Raw genomic sequence first — 6,962 nt, 5'->3', positions numbered from 1 at the left:
ACTTTTCACAATCCGTCAATTCTGCTTTTTACCGGGGCTACCTAAGATCACAGCCAGTGACTTGTGTTTGCCAGCCATTTGGAGCTCTATACGTGCTTACAACACTTTCAGCGGTTGCAGACTAACTTCTAGCCAATTTTTTTTCGAACATGTCGATGTATGACAGACATCTGAGGTCTAATGGGTGAGTCTAGGTTGGGCTGGCGATTACTGCGCCATAAAGGTCATCGAACGTTGCTTTTCCTTTCAGGTGCTTTTCTTCACCTGAATGTTCTCACGTCAACCCCAATGCACATTCGGACTGACACACTATTCGGAACATGAGCTATTCCAGAACGCGTCCCTATTTTTCAATGTCCTCCTGTGCAGATATGTCTTCCATCACTTGCCATTTTCTACCCACTAGTCTAAGGGCGTGAAGCACATGGGGCTATCTATGCAGATGGTCCTTTTTATGAGATTTCGGGGTAAAAGTTTAGCTGCAGTTCGCATTAACACTGTCACCACGTATGCGTTCGGAACACTTTCCCTGAGATTCGCAACCCAACCAGGAAGGATTTTAACCCAAAAGGACATACGACAATTTTGTCGCAGAATTCTCTGGATAAACTTAGGCTTTGAAGCATCAACTAACCTGAACTTAGAAAGCAAATATCTCTAGTCTGGATGACAAAGTTTGGTTGCAAAGATAACTCCAACCCAAAGCCCCGGAGTTTCACTATTCTTCATTACTAACGAGTTTTCGCACAGATTATCGCCATATTCACAACCGCACACTTCAGTTGTTTCCCCATTTTGTTCTTAAAGATATCCCTAACCATAGTTCTGCTGGCCTACTTTATTTTACATTTCACTCACCACTTACTGCGTGGAAGTACTAGGACGGATTAGACCAACGTCAACTGCAGTGGCATCTAACCACGACACGTGCAGACGCACGTGGTTACTTGTGTGTGTGTGTGTGCGCGCGCGCTAGCACGACGTCGAGTCCCAAATCCCAGTCAACGGAACGTCGATCATGCTGGATAGAACACATAAAACCCGGCCACCCGACCCACACGTGGCAGTACACAGCCCAGCAGATGGCTGTCGTCAGGTCAACCTAGGGTTGCCTGAACACCCAACCGGATTGAGGACACGCTCCACCGCACTCCACCACTTCCTTCCCCTACCCACGATGGTGAGTTGAGAGTAGGACTGCCTGAACAAAGAACACCTACAACCAAAGAACAGATGGCCGGGTTCTGTGTTGAACAAACACAGTTTGATCGACGTCCTGGTGGGAAATGAAGACATAATTGTGTTGACTCTGTATACCATTGAGGCGTGTGTCTGTGTGGGTGTCTGTGTGGATATCTACCTTGCGTGCAACTTCAGGCAGACATCTCTGCGACACTCCTTGTTCAAGCGCACTTTCATAGCTGTCAGACCGGCGCAACCCATCCGGCCTGATGAGTCACACTGACGTTCATGGAAGTCCACACTTAGCCTCGTCCTGGATCAGGTCAGACGAGCGCCCAGGTGCGTGGCATTAGAAATGTGCGTGTGCATCCGCCCTACAGTTCCACTGGGAAGCAAGTCTGTTGTCTTCTGTTTCAGTCAGCTTATTGACTGTCTTTGTTCAAAGTCTAGCACTACCAGCAGCAAGCGTTGGATTGACGCATCCTCACAAGCGGCCTAGTAACCAAAGTCCACTGATGGTGGAACAGAATGTGGGGTGATGTTCAAACACACCTCAATTCCGCTCACAGCGTGGAATTTTTTTTTTTTGGATGGCGGAACCTAAGGAGACGCTCGCTGCAACGAATGTTAGGCTGATCAACTAGGTTGCGGTGAGTGACTCGAGAAATAAATACATTAGAATAAGTGAACAACAAAGCCATTCTTTGGAGATAAAGCACTTCTGAGTACATCTTGATTGAAAGCATTCTACAGAGAAAAGTCATACGATGGGATAAGTGTTTTTTTCACAGTGCTGGCATGTTGTCTTAATCTATAACCGCATTAAAGCTCGGAAACTCATACAGTCGTTCGGTTGTCTTGGATGCAAAATCTGTTCGCTCCATTCAATCCACTGTTCCAGTACCGGTAAGCTAACCACCTCACCGAATTCCGTTTCAGCCATTTGTTCTCAGATGACTGAGGGGTGGTCAGTGTTCATTCACTAGACTTCGTGTGCGTCTAATTCCCACTAAGTTGTTGCCGCATGAGCTGCCTGACATCACATTCGAGGCTGTTGTTGCAACTTCGTATATCTTTAAAATTGCCTCCCATCTTGAATGACTGCCTTCCCGGTTAACAATTCAAATGGATCGCTCTTTCTGGATAGGTGTAATTGCGCCCTATTTCACTTTTACGAGAAATTTATATTTTCCGTTTTCCTTGCCGTGCAAATCGTTTTTACCGCTTACGTTATACTGTTTTTGTACCAAAACCTTAGTCAGCTACAAATTTGTTTTAATGCATGAGTTTGCGACCTCGCTTCTGTTTTACTGTTTTTGTACCAAAACCTTGGTCAGCTACAAATTTGTTTTAATGTATGAGGTTGCGACCCGGTTTTGATCACGCGTTGACTGTTGATCCATATCGGCTTTGCTTGCTTGTTGGAGTACCTCACCGTTTGTCGAAAACCGTTGAGGTTTGTAATTTTTTATTCTGTATAACCACTTTCATTTTTATGGTACAGCACATTTGCGTAGCCATGCGTTCGGAGTTTTGCCGGTTTGGTTGCTAACCGTGGTGCTCGTTGTTCAAGAAATCGAAACGGTCGTTACAGCTGTATCGTACTGAACAAGTTTTCCACAAGAACATGAGTCCATCATCCGAGAGACTAAGTGCGCACCCTCAGGACGAATTTTATTCCACCTAACAGCGGAGGTGAACCCTCTAGCTCACAATCTCCCAACCAGGCCTTTGATAAGATCAGCATAGGCCGAATGCCAAAGAGGTGTATTCATTTTTGGAACTCAAAAAGTTCATTGCAGTAACCCCTGGTACAATACAGACAATACGAACAATACAATGAACTGTCTGCCATGATGATCACCAAAATCAGTAAGACACGCTTCGGAGGTTTCCATTACTGTGTGATCCTATACGTGTTTTATATTTCCCCACAAGTAGATGATAGAATCTGCCTCGTTGAATTTCACGTTGGATGAAGTTACTTTTCCTTGAAAAAGCATGCGTTGGTATAATATAGTACGGTGAAGTGTAATGTAATATATGGTATGGCATAGCATATAGTGTAGCATGTTACATAGTATAGTATGGTTAGTATGGTATGTTATAGTATGGTATAGTACAGTACGGTATGGTATAGTATATTATGGCACAGTACAATATAGTATAGTATAGTGTAGTGCAGTACAGTACACTACAGTATGGTGTAGGTGTAGTATAGTTGCATAGTATAGTATAGTATGGTATGATTAGTATAGTATAGAATAGTATAGTGCAGTGCAGTGTAGTATAGTATAGCATGGCATAGTATAGTATAGTATATGGTATAGTGTAGTACAGTATAGCATAGTACAGTATAGTATAGTATAGTGGTTATCTTGATAGCTGCAGTCGACCAGATTGGATTTGAGGAGGTAAAAGTTGGACATCCACGTCGGAAACAAATCAAAAGTCTGATCAAATAGCTTCTCAAATTGCAATTTATACCCATGTGGGCAGCAGAATTTTGGCCCCTAGCGATAGAACCTCAAGTTTCATTTCATCAAGAACAACGTTGGAACAGTTGTGTGGTATTAAGTTTTTCGGAGAAATTGGCTCGTGGCTAAAGCACGAATGATCTCAACAATATATTTGTGATCATCAACATCATTATCATCATCATAGTCATCATCATCATCATCGCCAACACAACATCCTGTTCAAACACTAAGGTTGGGCTGACGTACAACTGTAGGGTATTTGAAGGGTCTTTTGTTTAGAAGAGAACGGAAGTATAATGGAGATGGACCCCATTTAAGGTTAATTCGAGGTGCGTGCACCTCCAGACACTTCTTCAGACACTCTGGATAGAGACTGCCAACAAAAACAACATCGCTTAGCAGCCCCATATTGCACCGTCCTGTATCATAAATGGGGTAATCACGCTGACCTTCTCCTGGGAGACGAATCACGTCAGCAGTACCGTGACTTTTCGTAATTTTTAAATACCCCTCTCCGCCTGCGCCACTCTGAAACGGACTGCGGTTCTCTTTTTCAAGGTCATCGTCTGGATTTTTCGCTAACATCAAGAGGTGTGTACAGAAAATGCTGTGTTGCTGACGTAATAATCTTCTCCTTTACGGCCTTTTATTGTTCATTTGGATGGATAACTTATGCCCGTTCAGTGGTTCCATGTTGAAATTTATCGAAGATCGTCAAATGAAGCACGTTGCCTGAAGACCTCAACTTGCCACACAAGATATAGCGTGTCCTGATCAACGCCGAATTCTCTACCCTGAACCACACTTCTAGAGCCGTTAAAGAAGTTACGAAACCAAAGAAGTAGATAAAGTGATAGCCTCCATTTGGAATCCAACACTGTAATAATCATACTAATAATACAGTATGCAGACCAGAGACCAAGAGTCATTGAGCCATTTTATACCCGCTTAGCATAGTTCAGCAGACATTTCGCTCCAAGATGGGAACAACTAAACTATGTTTTTGAAGGGTCTATTGAGAGGGGATGTGTATACAACTCATCATTTTAAAGGGGGATTTCCATAAGAATTCACTTGTGATAAACATTTTCTAATGGTCTTCCTACAGCAAGAAATTGTGGTTCCATCTCTCCAGACCCTCTCCAGGTTGATCTATTTTAACAATTGTTTTCCTTTAGGAGGCAACATATATTCGAGGAACTTACAACGGACAACCAAAAGTGGTCTCATTCAAAAGTGGCTCTCTATAGGAGACGAAAATTATATTAGTTTTGAGGCATTTTATGAAAACTCATGTTATGAGACCCCAGTCACCTCTGCTGGACAGTGTCACATTCATGCCATTGTTGGCCCGCCCAAATGATAAAGAACTACGTCAAAACCCAGTAGACTAGTTTCCTATCTTGGTGATTGTCACGATGACCCTTTGTGCCATTGGGGGCGATAGGTGGTCATTCAAGAGGCGTCCATTCCAAGGTTATTCTCACGAGACCAGTGTGAAGTGGTTTCAATTGAAAGGTCCCTCTTGGGATGAAAACTGCTCACTTGGGTGCTCGTAACTAACTGGTAGGAAGCTCTGTTCCTCGGTTTACCGACTTCATTTGTCATCTGGTGTTAGTAAATTATCATCCAAGACAGTGTTCAAATGCAGCTTCGCTTGCTGCAATCGTTCTGTGGATTGTGATTATCCAACGTGTGATCTAAGGCTGTTTATTGCCAGCGGAGTTGTGCTCTCACGTCAATACACTCATTTTTAGTGGGCATTTTAGTTTGTGGGGTCGGGCTTGCCTTGGTAAGTAACAGGTTATTTTGCCAGAGGAGAAGCTGATATAAACTTTTCAGTGTGATGGTCAACGGTAGATGATCCACATGTATCACTCTACGTATAAATTTGCTGGAACCTCTATGATAGCCTACCAGCAGCTGTTCCAGTTTACGATGCTTTGCTCCTATCTTATCCATCACATCAGACGCGGAACAACGTTCACGTCTTTCTGGTATTGGATGGTCCAAGTCCATCTGTCGACACGCAGTGGGACCTCCACTTGACGGGGTGCTATGCTCTTGCAAACAAGTTTGATGTTGTGGGAAGTTCGTCGCCCAGCAAACCGACCGCATGCCAATTTCTTGATGATTTCTAACCTACGCTCTTCGATGTTAAAAATTCTAGGCTGCTAAATTCTTGTTTGGGGAAAAAACCCACCGAAACATTACCATAACATCACTACAGACTAGACGTATGTCACTAATAGTGCGTGGAATATTGGAAGTGTGAGTTCCATACCCACTTCAGGACAAACAGAGTCAGGTAAAGCATCTGATATGGGGGGTTAAATTTTAGAACGAAATGATGAAATTCGCGAGGTGGTGGTCTCTATTCGCAGTGATCGCACACTGAGTCCTGCCTTTGGGGGATTGATGTTACGTATTCCTCAGGGTGTGGCCTCCGTTAGGATGGGTCTCTCGAGGTTAGTCGTGTGCAGCAGTGTACATCACTGTATTTTAAAGTGCTTTTTAACACCTTTTTTAGCATCCTTCATTGTGATATCTCGAAACACAAGTGCAGCACATTCAGCTGACGATCATCATAAACAAGAGGTTCTGCTGGGATTCAGGTAAGTCTTCCGTGAAAACCAAATTGTGGTGCAAATGATCTTATTTGTCGAACAATCAATCCAGTTTGGGTGTGCAGATGGCTAACAGGATCTGACTGAATGGACGAGTTAGTCTTTTCTCCTAGTCGAGAAGAATCCGTTTACAATCAAAAACAGCTGTTCATGTATGACTGGTGTATCGCCCACATTGCTTTAATCGCATCGCGTCGTGTCTCATCACCTCACCACCCGTACACCTCTAGCGTCAACTCAAAGACCTAATTGCAGGTTTACAGCGGCAAACAAGTTGGCCTTCTGCCGCTTCATTTCTGTGACAGGCGCACGCCCAAATGCAGGTCATGTTCCAACCGACTGGGTTGGAATTGCACTTTTACTTTCTGTTCCTACGACCGGACAAGTAGGGGGCGATTCGACACACGATGACAAAGCGCTTGATAGCGAAACATGTGCGTAGCCAGGCATGCGTGTCCTCACACACAACGCGCAGAGGCATGTTGATGAAATTATTCATGTTGAAATTAAACATCAACGAGTGAAAGAGACTGTGGGGGTCTATGTTGTGGCATCGTCGCTCTGCATCTCATGGGACGGGCAAGGAACGTATGGACTGCTGTCTTGATATCAAATCTTTCAAAATGAAATCTAGCGACAATCAGAAACGAGGCGACTGGAGAAGAGAGCGGTT

The sequence above is a fragment of the Opisthorchis viverrini genome (assembly GCF_000715545.1).
Source record: "Opisthorchis viverrini unplaced genomic scaffold opera_v5_148, whole genome shotgun sequence".
Classification (NCBI taxonomy): domain Eukaryota; kingdom Metazoa; phylum Platyhelminthes; class Trematoda; order Opisthorchiida; family Opisthorchiidae; genus Opisthorchis; species Opisthorchis viverrini.
This window is presented reverse-complemented; position numbering follows the sequence as displayed.